Source organism: Lepidochelys olivacea, assembly GCF_965140295.1.
Source record: "Lepidochelys olivacea isolate rLepOli2 genome assembly, chromosome: 22".
Lineage (NCBI taxonomy): Eukaryota > Metazoa > Chordata > Testudines > Cheloniidae > Lepidochelys > Lepidochelys olivacea.
In genome coordinates, this window is record NC_140432.1 from 14,454,329 (window position 1) to 14,481,051 (window position 26,723).

General features: G+C 46.3%; 1 protein-coding gene across 4 annotated transcripts in view; it reads right to left on the minus strand.

Moving 5' to 3' along the window:
• GRIK4 (glutamate ionotropic receptor kainate type subunit 4) overlaps positions 1-26,723 on the minus strand; it is a 303,965-nt gene that overhangs the window by 125,210 nt on the left and 152,032 nt on the right. The window lies entirely within an intron of this gene.

The following is a 26,723-nucleotide window of genomic DNA, read 5'->3' on the forward strand; positions in this document are numbered from 1 at the left end:
CTCATGCAGGGCTTAGCTATTAAATCTTAGCTGGGGAGAGAGCATCGTTTTTCGGTATGTGAATAAGAAAGGGCCCGATGCTTGTCTCCCTCACACTGGTTTTATAACAGCATCACATCCACCAAAACAGAGTTATGTGGGTGTAAATCTCTCTCTCTCACACACACAAAACACTAGCTACAGCAATTGGGGGCCTCGTTTAAGCTTTGAAATGCATCACTTTTCTGCAGCTTTTTTTGGCGAAAGAACTGACAGATGAAATCAAGCAAATTGGCTGTAACCTGAAGCGCAGTGCTGCTCTAACAGCAGAGGGAGAAAGCAAGAGAGCCGACACGCAGAGGGCATATGGGAAGTTAAAGGAAGATGTCAGCGAGGACCAGCGGTTTTCAACCTGTGGTCTGCAGATCCTTGGGGGGGTCCACAGACTATGTCTCGGATTTCTAAAGGGGTTTGCACCTCCATTCAAGAATGTTTAGGGGTCCACAAAAAGGTTCAAAACCAGTGGGCTAGGCAAAAAGAGAAACTCCCAGCTGGGACCAAAAGATCACAAAGTCATCCCAAGAAGCTGCCATTTGAGCCAGGTGATGGTATCTCTGTCATCAGTCACAAGAACTGTAATACTAGATCGAACCCATGATCCATCTAGCCCACTATTCTGTCTCCAGGGGTCTGCACCAACTGTTTAAAGGGAAGGTGCAAAAATCCTGTGGCAGGCAGTTATGGAATAACCTGCCCCCCGGGAAAGTTTCCTCCTGATGCCCCATTCGCCAGATGTTTCAGGCTGAGACCCCCTGAGGGGCTGAGAACTAGACATGATTCTGGGATAAACACACAAGGATCAAATTGTGGTTGGCCTGGGCGTACAAGGAGACCCATGCAGGAGGTAGCTGCACCGCTTCTGAGCTCCTCTCCATGAAATTTCAATCTATGGAAGGCATAATGCCGGCACTCCCGTGTTCCTCAGCTGTACCCCACCCCACCTAGCCCCCACAGCCACAACCCGGACCTATACCACTGTCACCCAGGTTCATTCCAAAGGCTTGGAAACCTGAGGAAACATTTTGACCAACCTGGCCTACGCTGAGAGTTTATAAGGAAACCCCAACTGGGCCCCTGGGATTTGGGGTTTCATTTCACACAGCTCCAGCTTCAGGCCATGGCTCTAAAAGGCAGCGAGCCCCCTCCTTCCCCTCCATTAAGGGATAAAACTTCCACTGCAATGAAAGGCGAGGCACACCCATGGATGGAAAGCAGGTGAGAGAAATAAGCCGGATATTGCACACCTCCCTCCTCCCGCTCAGTTATTCAGGAGTGTCCCAAGGTCAGTTTGAGAGCTCCAGAATGAGAGCCAGCCAATGCTGCACCAGGCAAGCTGGTGAGAAATAGATAGATAGATAGATAGATAGATAGATAGATAGATAGATAGATAGATAGATAGATAAAGTTCACAGTGATCTGGTCGCCTCTAATGAGAAGCGCTCCAATCTGGCACATTTCACCCGCAGCGAAAGCTTGTTGTGATTTTAAAACAAGCGAAGTGGCTGCATCATCGGGGCTATTAAGGATGTGTTTCTGGAGCGTTTGGGCAGCTGACAAGCAGAATCATCTTTGCATTACCAGGTTTTCCCACCCCCCACATCCACTTCCCCTCCCGTCTGGCGTTTACAATAAAACAACATGTCGTGTCAAATGTCGGCTTGGTAGCTGGGCTTCTATATGACACGGGCTAGTGGAAGACAATTCAGACCTTGCAATGGCAGCTGTAAAGCCGTCAGTCATTCAGGACCAGCACTTAGCTTGAAGTACAAGGAGCAGAGTATAAAAGGGACATGACATGTTGAGATTTCCAGTCAGTTCCATTTGTTTATTTTTTTAGGTCACCTAAGAAATTTGCCTGGCCGTGTTATAGTTTGTACCGGGAATGAATGAGAAAGAAAGAAAACATTACAGAGACTGGTTTCAGAGTAACAGCCGTGTTAGTCTGTATTCGCAAAAAGAAAAGGAGTACTTGTGGCACCTTAGAGACTAACCAATTTATTTGAGCATGAGCTTTCGTGAGCTACAGCTCACTTCATCAGATGCATGCCGTGGAAACTGCAGCAGACTTTATATATACACAGAGAATATGAAAAAATACCTCCTCCCACCCCATTGTCCAGCTGGTAATAGCTTATCTAAAGTGATCATCAGATGGGCCATTTCCAGCACAAATCCAGGTTTTCTCACCCTCCACCACCCCCACACAAATTCACTCTCCTGCTGGTGATAGCCCATCCAAAGTGACAACTCTTTACACAATGTGCATGATAATAAAGTTGGGCCATTTCCTGCACAAATCCAGGTTCTCTCACCCCCTCACCCCCCTCCCAAAAACCACACACACAAACTCACTATCCTGCTGGTAATAGCTCATCCAAAGTGACCATTCTCCCTACAATGTGCATAATTAAGGTGGGCCATTTCCAGCACAAATCCAGGTTTTCTCACATCCCCCCCACCCCCATACACACACAAACTCACTCTCCTGCTGGCAATAGCTTATCCAAACTGACAACTCTCCAAGTTTAAATCCAAGTTAAACCAGAACATCTGGGGGGGGGGGGGTAGGAAAAAACAAGAGGAAATAGGCTACCTTGCATAATGACTTAGCCACTCCCAGTCTCTATTTAAGCCTAAATTAATAGTATCCAATTTGCAAATGAATTCCAATTCAGCAGTTTCTCGCTGGAGTCTGGATTTGAAGTTTTTTTGTTTTAAGATAGCGACCTTCATGTCTGTGATTGCGTGACCAGAGAGATTGAAGTGTTCTCCGACCGGTTTAATGAATGTTATAATTCTTGACATCTGATTTGTGTCCATTGATTCTTTTATGTAGAGACTGTCCAGTTTGACCAATGTTCTCATGTTGCAGAAAGTCAGAGCCAGCCTTAAGCACAGGGAACATAAGCACCTTCCTAGGACCCCAGTCTGCAGAGACTGCCAACATCTCTTATCCCCCTCTGACAGCAGGAATAGAGAGTGGGTATCAGGTACCTCCTAGATTCCATCATCCTACTAGATCTGGGGTTTGATGGGAAAAAATATTACGGCTCATTATGTCCCCAGTCACTAAAGCTGGTCGTCAGAATCGCCTCTCTGTTTAAGGAGTCAAATCAATCCCAATTCTACTTACTGCAATAACTCTCAGCACACCATGACTAAACCTAGCAACCAAAGTAGACAGTGGTCTACGAAGCTCCAGCAAACATGGTCGGTCATCTAGGACTTCACCTGGAATGGTATACTGAACAGTCTGGTTTCCTGTAACTTCAGGTGGGGAACAGGGAAAGAACTTGGATCATCTCACTTGACAGCTATCAGGATGGCAGGAGAGAGATCACTTGATCATTATCTGTTAGGTTCACTCCCTCTGGGGCACCTGGCATTGGCCACTGTCGGCGGACAGGATACTGGGCTAGATGGACCTTTGGTCTGACCCAGTATGGCCCTTCTTATGTTCACTATACTTCAAATTATGCTCCACTTAGATCTTCATCGCAGCAGTGGGGAAAGAACTCAGTTCCTCTTTCTCCAAAAGCACAAGATCCTAGCTCCTTGAGCTAAAGGAACTAGGACACACAGCTAAGCAGTTCTGATTCCAGAAGGCAGAAGGGGCACCTATACAAAGTTGCCAGTTCCTTCAAATATCTGTGGCAGATTCCTAATTCCCTGCAGGTCTTGTAATTTTGTGTCTCTAGTTTTTGCACATCCGCATGCTTACTGTGAGACTAATACATTTGTACCAAATATTAAGCCAGCCCATGAATCTGACTCGGTAATGAGGATGAACTGAGCTTTATTTATCATTCCATCTAGCAGACCAAAAGATTAATTTAATATTTTAAAAGGTTGATTTTAAAACTTTATGTCTGGGGACACATTGCCAAATCTACTCTAATAGCAGCATCATTAAGTGCAGACTAAAGTCCTTATTTAAATTCACTTTCATCTAGTCCTGTCTATAAAATATGGAGAGATGCATCAAGTAAATCTTAATCGTGAAAAATTTACACCAATACTTTGAACTTCATTAGCCACAGAATGGCTTCACTGCTTCTCTCCCAGTCATAATAAATATCTCCTCCTTAGACCTTTCAGGGCTTTCCTGTTATAGAATCATGGGCAACCTTCAGAAGTGGCCACTTGTTTGTGGGCTTGACTTAAAACCATTTGGGATTTCAGTGCTACTTAGCAGCACCCGTTTCTATTGGAGTCAGTAGGAGCTGTAGCTGCTCAGGGCTTCTGCAAATAAGCCCCAAAGTATCTCAAGCAGAGCTGGTCAGGAAACGGTTTTGGTTCTTGCGGGAAATTTTGAAGATGGATAAAGTTTTAATTTAAACTCTTCTGAAAACTTTTTAGGGTTTGCATAACCCCCCCCCCCCTAGATTTGCCAAACCCTGAAACATTTAATCTGAAACCTATAAAACGGTTGGGTCAATTGTTCACATTTCAGCTGCCAAAATATAGTTTTGGTTTTCGTTCCCCCCCGCCGCAGCAGTTCCCCCCACCTTCCAAAAAAATTCCATTAAAAAAAGAGGTTTGGCAGAAATTTACAACACACCCCACCCCCCAGCACATCTTCTCTTGAAAAAGTTTTTTCCAACAGTAAATTTTCAACCATCTCTAATCTTAAACAGGGCCCCCCAAATTAGTGAACTCTTGCAAATTGGGCCATAAACACTTCATCTATTAGCTCACCTGGTCGTTAGAGAGATGGCTGATCATATTCCTCCTCCTTTTATCCAGCTGCTAAAGTGCACGAGAACAACAGCTAAAAATACAGTCAGTACGTTCCTCACCTACTTTCCGTGTGAGTGATTGCTCTCATTGTCAGGGGGATGAATGGGAGGGGATGTGTCCACCAAATACATGTCTAGATTAAGAGTAGAATGTACACTGCTGCAAATGTCTGCAAACCCCTGATGCAAGCTGTCCACCAACAAAGAGTGTTTCTACAACATGTTTTCTAGTGTTTCTAGCAATCTCCCAAGAGATGGTGGCTTCTACTACAGCCCTTGAGTGATTATTCCAGGGTATAAGACCCTGATCCCACGAACACACAGAGGATTCGTTTTAAACAGAGGGGAAACTACTGAATGCATCCGATGAAGTGAGCTGTAGCTCACAAAAGCTTATGCTCAAATAAATTTGTTCGTCTCTAAGGTGCCACAAGTCCTCCTTTTCTTTTTGCGAATACAGACTAACACGGCTGTTACTCTGAAACCTGTCAATGTGAGAGGTTTTACTGTAGTGTTTTCACACTAACCATAGCACAGGAGCAAGAGCACCACCCTCCTCCAACTTCTCTCCCCTACTCTTGAAGAAATTCCTCTAGGAAAAAGAGAAGCGTTCATTCTCCCTGATTCGGTCAACCCCTGTCTGTTCTGCTGACCCTGCCAACATGAGGACCAGTTAGTTCCAACAGTCTGGGTTGTTTTTGTGACATGGAGAACTGTCCGCTTGGAGCCGCGCTGAGACTGACCAACTCACCCTATAAAGACCACCTGCCAATTTTCAGACAGCAATTAATTTCATCTCCTGCTGCCTTAGATTTAACCAGTGCCCAAGAGGCTAAAAGCTCTGCATTCTATTCCTCTGAACCATCCACTCCCCTTGTGCTTTTACTCTGTGAACAGTATTATAACGTAAGCAAAGAGATGAGACTATTGCATGTTTATTACATATCACTACTTAATTCATGATCCAACCAAGATCTAATGAAGTGCCATTTTACAACAGCAACAGGGAACAGATGGAACTGGAAAGTTTATATACTGCTGCAACAACACTGTTTGTTGACCTTTCCCAGTTAAGTTTATTAAGTGCCGTTAAATCTCTTAAGATGGCTTTCGTACCATTGGGAATACACTGACAGCCGACAATCAATCAAAAACAACTGTTATTTCCAAGTTATGGTCTTGAATATGCAATGTTATGGAAGCATGGACTTGAGGAAAGGACTTCACTTCCTAAAGTTCAGTACTCTGGGGTCAAGAGGTCCATTTAGCCAAGGTATTTTCAAGGTGCATACCACTCATACATCTAATATGTACCTCATATTTTTTGTTTTTATGTCCAACCCCTTGTATGTTCCAAAGACGATTTGTAAGCTCAAAACTGAAGTTGTATCCTGAGTTCAACCCAAATAATGCAGAACAGCTAAGTTCAATCCAGATGCGTGCTAGCACTTAAACTGAACTCAGAATCCTGGAAGAAAAGGAGTACATCGAATGCATCCGATGAAGTGAGCTGAAGTGAGCTGAAATAAATTGGTTCGTCTCTAAGGTGCCACAAGTCCTCCTTTTCTTTTTGCGAATACAGACTAACACGGCTGCTACTCTGAAACCTGTCAGAATCCTGGGTTTTCAATCCTGCCCTGACAAATGATCAAAAGAATGCGGTTTAATGTAGCTAGCTCTTTAGCATTGGAGCCAATTTAAGCATCCTGGGCGGTTCCAATTCTCAGAAATGTGTTATCCCTTTTGAAATGCCAAGAGCCCCATTCCAACACACCAGCAGTAATGCTCTGCCACAGAAAATAGCTCTGCAATGAGAATCGTCCTCAAGTCCTCCCACACCTCTTTCCTGTTCTTCTCTGCACTTCGTGCACAGATCATAGGCCCGCTGCGTTGCTATTACCACCTGATTTTACCTGCTCACAATTTAATTGGTCTCGTAACCTAAAATTGTTCGGATAAAGCGGTAATTCCAATTTTGGGGTTAGGTTTGCTTATTTTGTGAATTTCCCCTCAGCTGGTTACAATATCAGCCCTTCAGGCTGTCAATTCAGTAAACTGTGAGAAATTTACAAACTCCCTCATTACAGGTATGTCAAGTAGAACTCCAGTGGGGAAACAGCTGCATTTGTGTTTCCATTTTAGTCTCATTGAAAAAAAAAAAAAGATACCCAAGCTTCAGAGTCTCTCCTTCAACACCAGACTTGAGAGCGCTCATCAGATCAGCACAGCAGAGGGCTATTTATTGCTTTCGGCCAACATCTGAAATCTGCATTTAAATGGAGCTTCCCTCTCCTTTATGCGATCCAGAGAGAGTAGAATTCAGGAGAGAGAGAGAATGAGGGAGAGGAGGCGAGAAACAATAACCCAGCACAGGGCCTTTGCGTTGCCACAGCTTGAAATGTAGCATCTCTTTTCTCTTTCTTAATAATTGCTTTGTGTGCATTAAACAATGACAAAAAATAGCTATGCGAACAGCTGCCCAAAATTGCCTAGGATGGCAAACAATGGATTCCAGCTCTGTCCTACGTCCCTGGTGGGCCTGCGAAAGATGCGGACTATGCGGGGAGGGGGGGTATGTTAATACTCAAATGCCACATGTCTACCAGACAACTATGGGAAAGTCTTATCTTTGTGCCTAGGTAAACATGGTCCATCTGAGGAAGAACGTTGCCAGGTTACTGGATGCTATTTCCTCCTTTGCATGGGCAGATGCATGCTGTAATCTCCGGTAAAGCAGCTCTCGTTGCACCGAGAGGAGTGGTATCTCTTCCCCAGAAGCCCTAACTGCCTGCCACTGAGACAAGACAGTCACAGGCCACTGTACCCTACGAGGGGTTAGTTTGAGTCGCTCAAGGGTGAACTTCTCAGTGGCACTCAAAAGAAGCTGGATCAGCCCCATTCAGCCTTGCCTGCTCCCGCAGAACCACCACAAAACCCTTTCACAGTTGAAACAGGAAAACATTCAGGCTCTCATTCTGACGGCAGGTGCCTGGAAGATGGGTCTTGTCTCTTCCTCGCTCACTCCCCTGCCCTTCGCTTCACGGGTGGGAACAAACACTCTCATGAGACAAGATCCTGGTCTTCCGAGAGAGATCACCTGCTTTGCAGAATACAGATTTTTGGGGACAAGGCGGTCAGCTGGCTGCACTAGCATGAAACAGCAACAGTCTGTTGGAACCAGAGATGAGTCTGCGAAACAGAAACATTGGCTCAGAGTACTCTGTCTCTTGTAGACGCCAGACATGAAATCTTGGCTCCACCGAAGTCAATGGCAAAACGCATTGATGTCAAGGAAAACAAGGTTCCACCCCAGATGCAAAAAATGCCAAACTGTGGCAAAGCTCCAATTTGGTTTCAGTAATCATGGAGCTTGGGAACTGGGAAAACCTGTGTAGGCCCCAGAGACATGTGGGGAGCAGTCCAAAATTGAGGCAGAAGTGTTGGGAGAAGGATAAGTAAATAGCTCAACCTCCCCTGGATGCTTGTGGGTATAGGATGGTGCGCGGATATATAGGAGGCATATTAAGGCAAGGAATAAGCTGCTGGGACTGTGAGGGGAAGGCACTATCCAAGGCACCCTGATCATGAGCAGAACAGGCCATGAGATCAGACAAGGAGGTCCTCTCCATCTATTCTGAGCAGTCCCAGACTGGATAGTACCAAGAATCCACATCCGGAGGGATCCAGTTTAGACCCTGCCATCTACCCTGCTGGTCAGAGACATCATCCATTCCGATGGTGAATACCTGCGGGCCACCCTGCTGTGGCGGCCTCCGAGACAGCATCAGAAAGGTGCCGTGAGATCCTGCAAGTTGTAAAAGTCGCAGAGGCGGGGTCTGTGGAGCAGCTGTTTGATAGTTTGAGACCAAAGCCGTTCACAATGAACCCACGTTCCTTGCTCCTTCCTCTGACTCTACCTCAGGTGACTTGCAAACGCTGCCACACAAAAATGAGATTTGGAGACTGAAACCTTTTCTCAGCCGAGGTGCCCCTGCGAGGGGATTAACATGGCAACAGCAAAACTGGGCTGGAACCCTTACAAATCACCAGCCTCTTCGGTCCTGGGCAGAAATAGCAGGAGATAGAATGAAGGGGCCCCAGGCTGCCCACTGCAGGATAGGAGCGAAATCAACAGACTTGTATCCCGCAGGAAAGAAACCAGAGCCCGGACATACAGAGGATTTCAGAACTGTTCCCCCACAAAATGGGCGAAGTTCTAGGGTGGGAGAGCTGGGTAGTCATTTGATCTGAGTCAGTGTGGCTTATCTCTAGCTTTCATTAAAGATAAGAAGGAAATTGTGGATCCATGTTTTGGTATCTTCTGCTGCCCCAAAGCGCAGAGTGGAAGCAGGAGACCGTTCTGCTCTTTAGGGTTGCTTCAGTCCATCATCAACATAGGAACCAACTAGGAAATTCAAATTCAGAACCTGGATCCTCCTTTCCCCCGCCTCCGAAGTCTCGAGGTCTTTGTAGCTGGAATTGTGTTTCTGGGATCTTTTGTTTCAATATTGTTGAGTTGAGCTGGGCTTTAAGAGGAAGCCTGCCTGTTTCATGGTCTCGGGTGACCACCAGCAGCTGCGGTTGTTACAAGGATAGCACTAAAAACCCTGACAAGACGAGCTAACTAGGCAAGACCAGGAGGAGAGCAAGAGCTTAATGAAGTCAGTGGAGAATTTGAACATGGGGTTGGGGGAGATATAGCTCAACAAACTCCCAAGCCCTTGCAAGACAAAAACCAAGGAAGCAAGAAATAATATTTAAAGATTCTAGGTCTTTAAAGACAAGCTAGGAGGAGCCTGTCAGGGTTTATAGCAGCAATGATGGACGTGAGAGGCCCACTGTGTGTTTCAGCTGTTGGATTCTGCATTCGAAAGACAGCCAGCAGCAGCTGGGTTTTGCAGAGAGATCACCCACAGCATGGTGACGCAGTAAGAGAAGCCACTCCAGTGCCCTAAGTGACCCTCCCGCATCCACGACACTTCACCTCACAGACTGCTCAGATTACACTAACTAAGAAGATTCAGCCTGTTAAATCCATCTCCCAAGGAGTGTCCAGATTGCTCCAAATAGTGGTGCTAGTGAATGCCTGCTGAAGGGTGCAGTTTTCAGTTAAGTCTTATAACCAAGACCCTAGTCACACATGCTCACTTAAAGAGTCCACAGCGCCTCCCCACCAAAGGCAGGAGATATAAATGTATATGTCCTGGTTTAAATCTAAGATAACTGCATTTTGGTCTCTCTATCTCTCCCTCCACCCTTCACCTTAGTTCCAACTGATATCTACACTTCCTTTCCTAAAATGGCATAAAACATTCCTGAATGGCTACAGTGTTTCACCCCAGAGGTGGCTGCATTTTACTGGTGAAGTATGAGGTTAAGTCTGTAAAATGCTTTGGAAAGAAGTGTTGTGACAAGATCAATGCTTCTAAAGTTGACACTGCTGTAACTCTCCCAGATTGAGCCTTCCTTCAAGATTTAAGAGATTAGGGGCCTGATCCAGCATCAATGGGTGTCTTTCCATTTACTTCAATGGGTTTTGAATCAGCTCTTAAGTAAGCAGGGAGTGGGGCCCATAACCTTTTTAGCATATACTGCAAGATCTCTGCATCTGGCCTGTACAGTCATTTTACTCTTTCTTCAACACTTGCTTCCCTCCTTTGAGGGACACTGGGACTTGAATATTACTAAACAGCATCCTTGCTGAGTTGTTTCAGATTGGCAGTCACCAATGCATTGCAGAGGCTGCATGGCTTGAATTGAGAGACCGGTGTGCAGAGGTGCTAGACTCCTATTTCCAAGCTTGCCACACCTAACTGATTAATTGCATATATAGGGAGAGCAAATAGCCTCAGACATATCTGCAATATCAAGGTGAGAAGAGGAAAAGAATAGGAAAGATTTTGTGCTTTCTCCAATGGGGAGAGCTTCTGGATATTCACCACCTAGCCATAACAGCTGAAGGACCTAACAGAGATTGGGGCCTCATTGTGCTAGGTGCTGTACATATGCATAGTTAAAGACAGTCCCTGTCCTGAATAAGCAGATAAGGGATGTGTGAAAGGATTATCGTCTCCGTATCATAGAGGGGGAAACTGAGGCACAAGGAGGCGAAGTGATTTGCCCAAGATCACAAAGGATGTGTGTGGCAGAGCCAGTAATTGAACCAAAGAAGTCTCCTGATCCCCTGTCCAGCATCTTACTGACAAGACCATGCTTCCTTTTTGGTTATTAACAACACTACCACTATTACTTAATACTTATGAAGCACCTTCCACCCACAGACCTTAAAGTGCTTTCCAAAATGGGGGGGGGAGGGAGATGAGCTTTATTAGCCCCATTTTACAGATGGCAAAACAGAGGCACAGGGAGGTGAACTGATAACATTTACAGATGACACCTAAACTGGTCAATGATTCAGAGCAATCTAGATCGCTTGGTAAACTGGACAAAAGCAAACAATATGCATTCTAATACGGCTAAATGTAAACGTACACTTCTCGGAACAAAGAATGCTGGCCACACTTACGGGATGGGGGACTCTATCCTGGGAAGCAGTGAGTCTGAAACAGAATTGGGGGTCATGGTGGATAATCAGCAGAACATGAACTCCCAGTGTCATGCTGTGGCCAAGACAGATAATATAACCCTGGGATGTATGAAGAAGGTAATTTTGAGTAGGAGTCAAGAGGTTATTTTGCCTTTGTATTTGGCAATGGTGCAATCCCTGCAGGAATACTGTGTTTGGTTCTGGTGCCCACAATTCAAGAAGGCTGTTGATAAATTGGAGAAGGTTCTGAGAAGATCCACAAGAATGATTAAAGGATTAGAAAACATGACATATAATGATAGACTCAAGGAGCACAACCTATTTAGTTTAACAAAGAGGTTAAGGAGTGACTTGATTACAGTCTATATGAGGGACAAACATTTAATATTGGGCTCTTTAATCTAGCCGAGAAAGGTAGAACACGATCCAATGGCTGAAAGTTGAAGCTTGACCAATTCCAGCGGGAAATAAGGCATAAAAATGTTAAGAGTCAGAGTAAGTAATCACTGAAACAATTTGCCAAGAGTCCCAGTGGATTCTCCCTCACTGACACTTTTAAAATCAGGATTGGAAGTTGTTCTAAAAGATCTGCTCTGGGAATTATTTTGGCGCAGGTCTCTGGCCTGTGTTATACAGGAGGTCAGACTACATGATCACAATGGTCCCTTCTGGCCTAGGAATCTATGACCCATCCAAGGTCACCCAGTGAGTCAGCAGCGGAGCAAGGAAATGAATGCACGAATGATGTGCTTGCACAGCACCATACTGAACACAGATAAAGAATCAGCCCCTGCACTAAGAAATTTATGGTTTAATTCAGACACAGGCAATGCACTTCAGAAACAGCCCGGTCTCTAAGTGGTGAAGATGACTTTGATGGATTGTAATAGGAAAGCCTCCAGGAGACAGGTGTTTTAGGGAGAGAGTTGAATGTGCAGCTGCCAGGTGGCTGAGCACCACTCAAATGTCTAGGCAGAGGATGCTTGGTGCAAGAGAAAAGAGAGAGAGTTTTAAGAGTAGGAGGTGATTATGAAAGCATGGAAGAATGATAACAAGGGAGTTCATTTCAGGACAGTGAAGGGGAGCAGAAAAACATGAGAGAAGAGGTGGCAGGTAACCCTCCGCCCACTTCACCCACATCACAAAAGCCCCAGACATATTAATTAAACTGCACGAAGGTGCTTTATTGAATTTGGAACAGTGAGACCAGAGCACTGGCTGATGCACCTCAGGATCACTTTCATCTCTTTGCTTTGCAATCGGAAAAAACAACGGTCCCCGCTGAGCTACATCAAAATGAGATGCTAAAGAGTCGCTCCACCAGTGGTGGAAACCTTTCAGATCCAATTTCCCTCAGTCTGTTCATCCTTTCCTTCTTACCTAGTCCCCAGGAATTTAACAGATTGTTTTAACATCTTACTCCCTTCTCTCTGGTGGGCAGTGTTAATTGAGTTTTTGCTAACTATTCTTTGCTCCCACAGGAGAAACAAGTCAGGGATCCTTTCCTCTGGACCCTTTTAAAATGGTTTCATTCCCTTGCAACCCTCTTAGTTGCAAAAGGGCTTGTTGCACCCGTCCCAGTTTCTGTGTCTGTTTGCTGCTTACAGAGAGAGTGACCCTGCATTAATGGGGGAGAATTAGGCTCTCTGTTACTTTTTCAAACTGATGCAAGGGATGCAAAGCGCAGCTTCCATTCGACCCCAGATTAGCACTTGTTCCATTTCTTTTTCGCCCCTCTCAGCCACAGAAAGACTGCTCTGAGCTCGCTCCGTAGAGCTGCTGCACTCACGTTACCACCCTTGTCTCAGTTTGGGATCCACAGCGGTAATATGCGTGCACACTCTTATTTGTGCACCGGTCCCGGGACACCTCTAATTGGTCCATGCATCTTCTACAGTGCCTAGGGAAACTGAGACTCTCTATGGCTTTGAGAATACACAATGCGTGGGAAGTGCAGTGAAAAACAAAAAGGAGTAACAAGCATGTGTGAGAGAGAATACGTGCACCCAATTATACATCATCGGGAGATGGTCGGACAGGCAGGCAGAGAAGACTGCACTAATAATCCCTTCTATCAGGCACCCACCTGTCATTTTTAAAATACTTGACAATGTTACAGTGCCTTTCATCCAAGGATCTCACTGCAGTTTACAGTCAATACATGAAGCCTCACAACAATCTTGTGAGAACATAAGAACAGCCAGACTGGGTCAGGCCAATGGTCCATCTAGCTCAATATCCTGTCTTCTGACAGTGGCCAACAGCATTATCTCCGTTTTAGAGATGGGTTAACTAAGCACATCAAGGTTTAGGCTAAAATTGTCAAAAGTAGCCACTTAACTTGAGCCATCTCTGGCCAGTTGCACGGAGCTGACTACCTACTACGCGAGATGAAGTCAAGAGAAGCCTCTGGTGCTCAACTGTTCTCAGAAATCAGGCCCTAAGTGTCTCAGTTGGGTACCCAAAATACATGGTCACTTCTGATAATTTGAGCTAAATGACTCACACAAGATCACATAGCGGAGATTAGATCCCAAATTTCCTGATACCCAGTCCTGAGCCTTAACCACAAAACACAACAACACATCTTAGGCACCTACATGGTTTACTCCTGGGGGAATTCTGCACCACTGTGCATGCACAGAATTCACGTCCCCCGCAGATTTCTTTGCTTCCCCAGCAGAAAAATGACTTTCTGACAGGGAAGCAAAGGGAAGCTGCAAGAGCAGTCATGTGCTACTCTTTAGCAGAGCAAGTTCATCATTTCAAGCACCCAGAGCAGCTGGTGGAGAGGTAAATCACTGTAGGGCTGGAGATACCCCAGCCAGTGACTCCTACCCTGAGCCAAGATCAGCTGCTAGTCTTCGATGGGCTGGAGGTAGGAGTGGACAGGACTGCCCCTTCTCCTGCAAGGAGTGGCTGAGTGTCACACCCACCCCCAGAAACCTCTCTCCAGTTATGGGAAGCTCAGCATCCTCCCCCGTTCCTCCCCCCTTTGCTCCTCAGCTGTGGGGGGACAGGTCTCTGTACAGGGAGCTGCTCCACATCCACCCAACTCCCATCCATCCGGACCTCCCTTACCCAGACACCCCCGCCAAGCCTCACCCCGTACATCCCGAACCCCACCCCACTGAACCTCAACCCCTGCATCTGGATCCCCCCTGCACCCAGACCCCCAACCCTTCACCCAGACCACCCCCACTGAGCTCCCTGCACTCAAACCCTCACTCTGATGCCCCACACCCTGCACCACCCCGAGCCTCCACAGCCAGGCCCCCACGTCACTGACCTCCGGCTAGCTGCACCCAGACCCCTCCGCTGAGCCTCAACCACCTTCACCTCAAAGCCCCTGCACCTGGAGCCCCCCCACCACGAGTCTCTGTGCATCCAGATCCCCCCATACCTAGACCCCCCCCAGTGAGCTGCCTGCACACAGATTGTCCCACACAGAATCATCTCACCCCACACCTGGATCCCTCCACACTGAGCCCCTCCACACTTGGATCATGCCTGGGTGAGCCTGCCTGCCCCACACCTGGTGCACCTGGCTCAGAGGGGCAGGGCCCCAGCGTGTTTTTGGGACAGGCCCAGGCCTTGTGCTGTGTCAGGGTCGGGTGCAGCCTTGCCACCGAGTCCATGTTCTGGAGGTCGCGGGGAGGGGGCTACAGGGTGATCACCCACCTTCGTGCAGCCAGTGGCCTGTATTCCCCACTGCCATGCTGGAGCTTCTGCATTTATTTACTGACAAATAAAACTTGCAGAATTTTAAAATATTGTGTGCAGAATTTCTAATTTTTTGGTGCTGAATGCCCTCAGGAGAAATGGTTCCCATCATTGTAATATCTGAGTAACTCAAAGGCTTTAATGTATTTATCCTCATGATATCCCTGTGAGGCAGCGCAGTGCTTTTATCACCCTTGACCAGGTGGGGAACTGAGGCCCAGAGAAACTAAGTGACTTACCTAAGATCACACAGTCAATCTGTAGCAGAGCAGGGAACTGAACCCAGATCTCCCATGTTATAAGCTTGTGCTCTAACCACTGGCAAACATCCTTCTTAAGACTACCCTGAGGTTTCCAGTACAATGTCATTCACTTTGCTACACAAACAATTTTTGTCGGACCCTTGGGTGGGCACTTCATATTGATTCTGCTGGATCTATCTGAGAGAGAAAAGAGGGAAAGCGTGAGAGAAAGAGGTTTAAAGATGATGAACAGAAACAGGGAAAAAATAGAAAAGAACCCAAGAGGCAGGAAAAATAAATTGTATAAAGTAAATTAAAAACCACAGTGGAAAGTGTTCGTGAAGAAGATGAAAGAAACACAAAGAAACATAACTCAGGACACTGAACAACGCAAGAATTAAGCATGAGAGAGGTACCAGAAGATAACCAGGCTGTAAGGTGGAACAGAATGGTGGGATTAGACTGGAACTGAGACCTACTCCAGTTCATGAATGAGAAATAACAAAACAGTCAGACTTGTCTTGTAAAGCAGAGGTTGAGTGGAGGTTCTCATAAGTGAATTACATCCCCTGTAGTTTATGACGATGCTTCTTAGAGAGGATATTGAATTAGTTACATTAATCCATCGAGGAACCGGATCAGGTTCACAATGATAAGCTTAAAGAATAGAGTTATCCAAAGGCTGCGGTTTATGTTATAAAAAAGCCAACATTTGAGCTGATTAGTTAAATAAATTTGTGGTTCAGATCGTTAAATCCCGCTTGCTTTTGCCCACCTTCATGAGAACACCAACGGCAGCCACGGATGCCCAGTGATTGCAAGCCTGAGCACAAACGAAAAGGGATCCTTGGAAAGCCGGGAGAAGGATCTGGCTCAGCTTGTATTCCAGAAGGTGGCACAGGCCTCTCACTGGGGGATTGCTCTTGATGCTGTCGGACAAAAAGCTCGATTTGCTGGCAGCTGTCGATGTTGTACTTCACCCAGCTTTCAGCAGCTACGACGGCATCAAAAGCGACACTAATAAAGGCTTGAAGACCAGTGGGCTACACCAGCTGCACTTACTGATTCAACTCCTTTGATTACTCCAGCCCCCAAAAATGGCCTGGAAAAATGAAGTGCTTTATCATCCTTCCATCCTCTGTGTAAATGGTGACTCTGAACCTTACGCTCCAGGAGGGCAATAGGTGGCATTACAAATATTCTGACCTAGCCCCCCTTCCTTCCTTGCATTCACCTACAGGGTTCATCTACACTGCAGCTGGGGGGTCATCTCCAGCTCAGCCAAACGTACAGGCGCTAGCTTCATCTGAGCTAGTGGACTAAAAATACCAGCGTAGCCACAGCAGTGCGGGCTAGCCACTCAACGACTCTCCCGAGGCTCTCAGACAGTTTGTGCTCAGGCGGCGAGCCTTGGCTGCCGCCTGCACCACAGTAGCTGTACGGTTATTTTTAGTGCACTAGCTCAATCCAAGCTAGCACGGGTAGGTCTACCCAAGCTGGAAATGACACACCCAGCTGCAGCATAGACGTCCCCACCCTTCTGACCGGGAAGTACAGTCAACTTAGACTGCGATTCTGACAAGCATCCCTGCTCAGAGCAGCACGTCAGCATATGAAGTCAGTGGGAGAAATCCTGGCTCCTCTGAAGACCATAGCAAATATTTTGTACCATGGTACCTAAACACCTGCTTAAAGCTGTGCTGTCTCAAATATAGATGGACTTAGGTACGTGCTTAAGTGCCTTCCTGAGTCAAGGCCTTACAAATAACAAAAATATCCTATGACAGGTGCTCCCTTCTCTTTCTGATTTCCCAGCTTCTCCCTAGTCTAGAGGTTTTACACAGCTCTGGTGTTCCTGCCTCCAGCTGAATAACCTACTTAGGGGAGACCAAAGCTTGTTTAAACTGATCTGTCAGACCTGTTAATTCAAGGTCTGTTTACAAACTCAATTGTTATCTAGAGCAGATCAAGTTATTTGTTGTGGATCAATTACAATACGTTTTTTGGTCCTGTCCTCCCTCTCCACCTCCATACACTTGTGAACGATTTACAATTCTTTCCCGATTCCTGAGAAAGTATTTGTCAAATATTTGTGGAGTGCTTCATGCAAACAGATTTCCACCTTTGGGACACACTTGCAAACCATCCATCTTGACTATAAACTACCAGATATTAGTGATGCAGCGGGATTAAGTCACACAGTATAGATCAGTGTTTCTCAACCCGCAGCCCGCGGGCTGCTTGCGGCCCAATCAACACGCAGTTGTGGCCCATGTGACATCCTCAGGGCCATACAGGCAGTATATACATTGTGTGGACACAGCCCATATAAAACACAGAGAGCTGCATATGCGACCCATAATGGTAAATACGTTGAGAACCACTGGTATAGATTTAGCCCCAAGAGATGTGCATTCTAGGAGATGGAAGGAGAGCAATCTACTGAGACTGGAAGCTGATGTTGTAATTCCAGCTTTTTTGTTATTCATAAACTCCCCAGGGAGCGAAATAAGGGCACTGCAAAAGGCAGTGGAAGTTTTGACTTCAGAGGGAGCAGGATTGGGCCAGGAGTCCCTATTGAACTCATCAAACTTCCTCAGCAAAGTCTCCTAGGAATGTTATCGTCTCCTTTCTCATCCTTCTCTATTCTTTCTTTCTTTCTTTTTTTTTTCCTCTCTGTTCTTTTAACGCAATCTTATCAGGTTGGGAACTGAATAATAATAATAAAAATAATAAACCTTGTTTACGACTGGCTGCGGAATTGGATGCAGTTTCCTTTCATCCATTTGCCATCCAAGAAATTGCCTTTTAAGTGGATAACTATGATTGCGAGGGTCCAGTTATTAGCTTGAAACCTCACATTTTGATATAGCCAATACTGTTCTGTTATATAAATAACAGTTATTACTGTAAAGTGATTTTTTTCCCCTTTGCACTTCCAAAGGGTTCCTGCAGGAGATGGCAAAGAAAATGGAATCCATTAATATTACACTTAGGCCCTGTTGCTTTTACACTTTAACTCCCATCATTAATCTTCTAATGTGTCTTTAAACAAATGTCATTTATTCCACCATTCCTTGCCTACAGTTCTCCTCCTGCCTTCCAAGTCTCCCCGCCCTGCATCCTTTCCAGCGAAGTGGGAGCTCTTTACCTCCTGACTCATCAGCCAACGCTGTGTTCCTGCCAGACAGGGAAGGAGCACTTCTGGTCTTTTCCAGGCTGTTTGCTGGTGATTAAAAAAGCACCCACAAATGGGAAACACAAGAGTGGGAGTTGTGAAATCAGTGTTTCCATGCTCTGCGTAATGGGGGTGAGGGGCAAGAGACACAGGAAGCCTCTGCTTAGAGATGTTCTCTTATAATAATCACAGGGTGAAATTCACTTAAGTAGAGCTCACACTACCTCTCATCACTGAGCGAATTTCACCTCCAGTGCACAGCGTCTTCTTCCTACAAGCACAACCACGAGTTATCTGACATGGTTACAGCAACCCGGGGTGAGCTATACCCACACAGCTGCTCCTTTCACAAGACAATCACGGGTCAGTGAGTTCTGGGAAAATCTGGGTCACTGTCTAAGGTATTTATCTGGCCCGCATCAAAGTATACCTGAGCACCTCACAATGCGTAATGTGCATATCCTCACAACACCCTTTGATTAGGCTATTGCACCCATTTTACAGACGGGGAACGGGGTGGAGAAACTGATCATCTGTGGAGGAGCAGGGAATTGAACCTGATTTGCAGGCTAGTGCCCTAACCACTGGACCATTCTGCCACGACAAGGGATAGAATGCCAGAGCACACGGGGCAATGTACTCTGCAACATCTTACTGTACAGATACAAGGACTGGCCAGGTCACTTACAGACACACCAATAGGTGGTCCCATCTACACTGCAGACTCACCAGACCAGTATGCTAAGCCAGTTATAAGAGGACAACAATCTGCAAACCTCAGCTCCTAACAAGGACAAAACACTTAATTGACATAGTGACTATTAACCACGCAGCAAATGGACATAAACTACAGTTGAAGCCAACCTTTGTGCTTACAAGCTCGTTTTTGAGCATAGCCTAGACAGGGCCATGCATGGCTTGACATTGGGCTCGGCCAAAAAACAATTCCATTTCATGAAAAATGTCAAGGTTTTGATATTTGTTTTTGTTCTGATGCGGAATGAAAACGAGACCTGTCAAAATGTTTTGCAAAAAACAAAATGATGAGAGAGACCAACCCACCTCAGAAAAGCCAATAACCCACTGGTTAAGGCACTGACCTAACACATGGGAGATCTAGGTTCCAGTCCCTACTCCAAATCAGGCAGAGCAGGGGCCCAAGTAAGTTCCCTAGCTATTGTAGTCACAGTGTACACAACCACAGTTAGAAACAAAAACATAAATACTTTTCCTGAAAGGTTGCAACATAACACTACTATATTTCTAAAACTCCAGAATCTAACATACAACAAATACAGAGTGAGACAAAGCAGACTGCTCCTTGAGGCAAAACTCACCCCACCTCACTCAACACTGGCTCTTTTGCAAACTGGCTGCTGATCACACGGTTACCTACAGAACCCTCTCGCCTGCAGGCAGGACCCTTTAAAAGTTGAAGTGATCGCTTGTAATTTTAAAACACTTTTCAGTACACCTCACTAAACACCAGGCTGTTCTGGGTGGGTGAAACTCTTTTTCACCCCTTGAACCCGACAGATTTTTTGACAAGTTTCAGCAAAACTTGGTTTTGACAAAATGGTATTTTACAATGGAAAAAAGTTCCATCAGAAATTTTTCGACCTGCTCTACTTGAGGTGCTGGCTACCCAGGAGATCATCTTCTTCAGCTGACCCAAGATACCAACCTGGTAGTGAGTCCCTCAAGCTAGCAGTCCCTGGGTTCTGAGGGCAGGATGTCCTCAGCAGGAGGCCCTTGACTCTGAAATTCACCAGCGTTGTAGCAGGTAACTGAGCCTCCACACCCCATCGTGTGAGGGCTCTCTAGGCCAGCATGGACCTTTCTCTACCTTCTTTGACACCACTCTGGGTGGAGACCTGGGTCCCACTGGGGCTACATCTTTGGGACGTTGGTGACATCTGGACTGACCTATTTTCTCTTCCTTCCCAAAGGGTAAGGATATTCCCACCTACCCTTGGATTGTACAACCGAGCCTCTCCCTTCAGCATCACATGCCTTATCCAAATATGGCAAGCGTTAGAGGAGGCCTTGAGAAGTCTTCCAGTGTGAATCAGCTGAAAGAAGCCTCTGCCCTTAGGCTGGTTAGGTAAACTTCACATCTTGCTAGGCAAGTGACTTTCTCCTCTCCAGGAAGCCTTTCCGCATAGGGGAGGGAGGAGGGAGGAATAAATAAAACCTTTCAGTGATTTCCTCAGTGAGACTGGAGAAAAATTCCCAGGGCTCAAGAACACACGGAACATCATAGCCGATAAAGCAGACACTGATGTGCATCACACTGAGTCTACTCACTTTTAGGAGAAGGTGGAGGTTCCATCCCTTCACTTAGGTATTTGCTTAAGGAGAGGGGTGAGCATGGGAAGGGCTGGGCCCCTGAACAGAGGTGAAATTCATCTTGTATTCTGACTGTTTTCCAGTAGAAACAGTCACCCTGATTCTGATCTTGCCAGGCACTGTTGTAACTCCACTGATTTCAACGGAGGCACCCCCAATTTCCACCAGCGCAAATGAGAGCAGCATTTGACCCCTTATATTCCTGGCAGTTTCTAGTGATTAGTGCAGCTGTACCTTCTCTGATCCCAATAAAAGAACTGGTTCATCTCAGCGTCAGGCTGCCAGTTAGATGAAGAGCAAATGATCCAGAGGTTTGGTGGGTTTTTTTTTTTTTTAATCTGGGTTCAGTGAAGGGCAATTTAGCTCCAAATAAGCTCTGTTTACTACCATTACATAAACTGCCTGCTGTTGGCAATTAAACCTCAGCAAAGGCCAGTACGTTTGAGCACTTTCCAAATGGGCACGTCATTTAATTTTGGTAGAGTGACTCCAAATGAGGCATCCATCTTAAACTGGCAGTCGGGGACTGGCAGCCAGGACCTGTGGATTCTATCCCCAGCTCTGTCATTGATTAGCTGCACTGGGAAAGTCATTTAAGCAATCTGTGCCTCAGTTTGTCGATTGTATAACTGGTTCCCTATTTCACTGAGGGATCAAAAGGCTTAATTAATGCTTGTTAAGTGCCACATGACCCTCAGATGGAAAGCTCTATACAAGATCTTATTGTTATGAAATGGCAGCAGGAAGCCACCTTTAAACAAAGTAGTACCCACTAATTCTGAACCGACTGTCGGCACAAACCATCTGGCCAACAGCTGTATCCAGTGTGCATCAATGGTCATCGTCCAAAGAAAACAGACAGCAGGGAATGAATGTGAAACGGCAACAGACACTTACCTCGGAACGGGAATCCAGGACCTGTGCAGAAAGGCAGCAGGTGCCCATATTGGCAGTGGGTTTCCAGCAAGTGCCCGATGCGAAAAGCCGCAAGTTACCAATTGGAATTGTTCAGATAGTTGCTTTTAAGTGTATTTAGTGCTGGGGAAAGATGACAAATCGTCATCCGGGAGGATGAACGCCTCTCCTGAATCCACCGAGTGGGAGCAGTGGCCGGGCAAGCCCATCCTGCTATTCTGCTCCCTGCCCATGTGTCTGAGCCCAGACCTGAAGAGGGCACTAGAGCTGAAGAGATTGGATCAGTCCAACGTAGGATTCCCTGCCGAAGCTGACAACGAAAGGGGCCTATTGAGACCCTCTGCGACATTTTAGGTGGACACCAGCCCAGCAGAAACCGCACTGCCACATTTCCTGCCAAATCACAGTATCTTGTTTAGAAGCGAGCTGTCAGTAAGTTCCACAGAGGAAGATGCATCAGGTTCGTAAAGCTCCTGGGCATCACAGCCAAGGGAGTACATATTGGAGTCTGGACCTTTTCTCCAAGTGCGGCCCCTCCCCTAGTACTACTAGGCAGTCTCCTTTCTCTTGGGTCGACCCATCAGTTCTAGTTTCTGTACTGCTCCCTCATGTGTGTTCACTAGGCAATGCCCGTGTCTTCTTCACAGATAATTTCCTCCAGCCCAACACTTACCGCTTTGGAGATGCCTGTGCCGTACCCACAATGTGCTAGATGCTGTCCACACATATATTGTAGGAAGACAACCCACTCATTCTCTAATTCTCTTGCATTCCTACAAAATTTCCATCACACACCGCCTTGGCCACAGACGTCCTGTGGACTTAATCTCTCTGTTCCTCGATTCCCTATCTGTAAAACAGGGACAGCGTTTCCTTTCTTAGATCTTTTGTCTTTTTTTTTTTTCCTATTTAGATTGTAAGCGCTTTGGGTCAGTCATAATCTCTAACTGTATGTTTGTATGGTGCCTAGCACAATGTGGTCTCTAGGCACATCTATTACTCTCTCTCACACACACACAGAACCATTTAAACCAGACGGATAAATTGAGGGGATTATGTCAGGTTACAAAATTGCTTTAAGCGGCACGGGCTAATGGCTGGAGCAGGGGACTAGGAGCCAGGTTTCTGGGTTGTATTACCTACTCTGCCTCTGAACTTGGGTAAGTCGAGTCGTTTCTCTGTGCACCTGTCAATTAGGGATAAAAATACTTAACCACTCCCCACCCACCTGTCCTGCAAAGTACTGCGTTATCCTTGGGGTTCACACACAAACATGTTAAAGCTTTGGATTCAAGGGCTGCCTGCCTTAGCACGTGTTTCTCCATACAGGTGGAGATCATTGCTTCTGTGGCTGTCTCCCATGAAGCCATTCGCCTCTCCCACGCTAAAGCCAGGAATTAGCTCTCTGATGAGGACATTCTGAGCTTCAGTTGCCTTTTTTCCCCCCTGGCCGGGAAAGCAGGCAGCCTGCAGGAAGCAGGTGGCTCTTTGCCATTGCGGGCTCTTTAGTAGGATGAGTCACTGATTTGTAATCTTCTCCCCAGCTCCTGCTGCTCTGACAGCGGAACAGATACCATTAGAGATTCTTGGATTGTAGAGATGATATCTTCTCATCCTTGCTCTTCGGAATCTTAACTATATGCTCCTGGCTACAAATATGCCAGGTCCACTCTTTGGCTTTCTGCAGGGGTCTCCTCTAAACCGCCCTGCTCCCTCAAAACTCAGCTCGCCTATCCCAAAAGCGCTTGGCTGTGTTTGTCGTGTTCCTGATTAAACATCTATTGAGGAGTCTGAATCAGTGAAACCAACCAGGGAAAGCAAACTGGTGCCAAATGAGCCCTGATACCTTTCCAACTTACAAATAAGAAGCATTTTTGAGGGAGGGTGGGAGCAGGCTGTGTGGGTGCGTTAAACCCATCACTGAGCCTCCGGAACACATATCACACATGCTATACATTGAAACATATTTAGTGTAGCAAAACCTGCATTAACAACATTCTTGCATGTGCAACATCCTCTGCTAAGCAACCACTTCAGAACATCCAAAACTGGCTTGCAGTACAATTGAGAATGACCACTAGCATCATTTCTACTCGGAGTGACTTTTTGCTCATCCCTTAGGTGGGCAACTTTGAAGACTGGGTCATTTTTGCATGAAAAAGATCATTTGAAAATCAGTTCATTTTGGGCATGAAAAACCCTGAAGGTTTGGAAATGTACCCAAAATCAGGTAGCATCAAAGTCAGGAAGATTTTCATATGCAAACAAGCAAAATGGGTGGACTCCTCAAAGACCTGCAAAAGTGTCACATTAGACTGGAGAAAAACCCCGTGGGAGAGGAAATATCTTTTACTGACCCAACTTCCACCAGTGGAAGAGAGAAGCTTTTGAACAACACAGGAGTCTTCTTCAGGTCTCTGACTGGAAGCTGCGTGGGAGGCAGGGACCCTTTTCTTCAGCGTTTATACAGTACCTAGCTTGATGGGGTCTTGCTCCACAACTAGGACTCCTAGATGCTACTGTAATATAGAATAATAATAATGATTCCCCCCATTATGAAAAATAGAATTTTTGGATTTGTAAAAGGGGCTAGAATGAAATGACGACATTTTTGGTCAACCTATCATCTAATAAGAATCCAATCCCTCACCTCCCTGTTAACACATATGCACCATTTTATTCTAAGTAGGAATTTTGTCCTGCCATCCATCCACACACCCAATTCTAAGATACACAACAAGGTCTGTGACAACCCTCCCTCCTTCTAGGGCTGCAAGTCCAGTGTCTGCTTTGTGCTCCAGAGGTGTGTGTGGAAAATTTGGACTTTTCCCCACAATGTATGCGGTCACTTTTTCTTATTACATTTTCTAACCTTTAAAAGACAAATTGCAAGAATGAATTAAGAAAACTCCACTGTGTTCAGTCTCAGCCACACACCCTGTGCCGGACCACTCCTCTCTGGCTAGCCCTCTTAGGATTGTCCATACTGCGTTAAACACCCACAGCTGTCCCGTGTCAGCTGACTCAGACTTGGACTATGGGACTGTTTAATTGCGGGGCAGACATTTGCTCTCGGACTTGCAGGGTCTCTGAGCTCAAACATCTATACTGCAATTAAACAGCCTCGTAGCTTGAGCCCCACAAGTGTGAGCCAGCTGACACAGGCCAGCCTCAATGTAGACATACCCTGAGAAACCCACTATACACACTGGTGAAGATAGCTTCCAAAAGACACCATCCCCCTCCATTCATGGACTACTCCTCATTTCTCATGAAAAGATTTTGGCTCATGAGGACCTATAAAGAACCTGTCTCTGCGACAAACTCAACATCAGACCAGACCATCCTGTCGTTCCATTTTACAAGGATCAACAGATTCTCTGACTTGGCAGGGAATAAATAGAATACCTGGACCGAAAAGGTTGCTGATGCCTATTTGCGTGGTATTTTGGGTCCCAATTAAATCAATTAGTGTACACATAGAACACTAATATTGGAGATGCAGAGGATGTTTTATTATCTACGTAGAAAATCAGATAGTCACTGGAGACACAGTAATTACCACTGTCACTGTAGCTAGGCATGTTTGGGCCAGTTCCAGGGGCAACAGCAGCGTTTACCTGTTTGGAATGCTGCCGTTGCCATCTGGGCAAGGCTGGGTTCACTGCCTGCCTGGCATTGATGGAATAAACACTGCAAGTGCCATTTATTGGTAGCGACCTTCCAGGTACAGTATAAAAGGGGACCAGAGTGACACAAAACGCCTTTAGTGCCTAATCGATCGCCCAGGCACAGAACCACCCTCCGACACCAAGAGGGAAGGGTGGGGCTCATCTCTGTACCCGGAAAGCCAGCTATTCATTCGGGGCACTTCAGATGGGACTGATCGACTCCCACTGAAGTGACTGACCTAAAGGAATGGGATCAAACTCTGTAAAACCAAGGCTAGTAACAGTTCTCTCTCTCTCAAGCAATGGTGCATTCGCAGGGGCATGGACTCCATGAAATGAAGACCCCACAGCCTGAGCTGTGACTGAGCTTTTAGCTCCCTGCCCCGCAATCCTGGGAGCATCCAGCAGCTAGGCAGCTACCTATCCTAAATTTGAGCAGCCTTGGGGCTGCTCTATTTTACATCTGCTACTAATGCCTTGAGGGAGACATTCCAGCTGCTACAGTCACTCTGGCATAGGGATGCCTCATCAAGGTCTCCTTTTCCCTGGGTGCCCTGGGGGCAGGAGTTGGGGGGATGCCACTGGGGCCACTACAGTGGCTCTGTGCCAACCACACGGGGGGAGGGGCCTTCATGTGACTGGCTAAGCTTTCTTTGAGATTGCTGTGCTCCACCTGAGAGGTACAAAGCAGATTTAACGCACTAGAAGATGTCACCGTGTGTGTCTTTAACATGTTACACCCACTTCTGTGAGCCTCATCCAGTGCCAAATTCCCTCTAATGACCCCCCCCCAACCTCCCTGGTGCGACTAATGGTTGCCAAGACTACCCAGTGTTCTTTTTGCAAGGGAAAGAGTATGACGGGAGGGCAGCCAGATGGTGGGCAGACTTGGGAGCGTGGGGAGAACTGCCACATGGGCCCTTGCCAGAAGCCCAGCCCCTGCGGTTAAGAATAGCCAAGCACCTTGTTTACATTCCCTTGCCGTGAGGCAGAAGTCAGGGGGTAGAAGCAGCTGCCTCTGAATAAAGCACAACCTCGTTAAATTTACCTTGAAACACTGTCCCTTAAACTTTGTTAAGGAGAACAGAATTCTGGAGCAAATCTCATTGGGGGAGGTTGAATGCTCTGAGGACTTTGGAATGAAGTGGGCAGCTATCCTTCTTTATTTAAAATAAATAAATAAATAAATAAAAGGGCTGAACATGGTCTTACTTGGCCAGATCCTCAGAAGATGTAAATCAGTACGGCTCTGCTGACTGCACCAGAGCTGCATTGAGTTATGCCCGCTGAGAGGCTGGCCCTTTTCCCTGAGCCAGGACT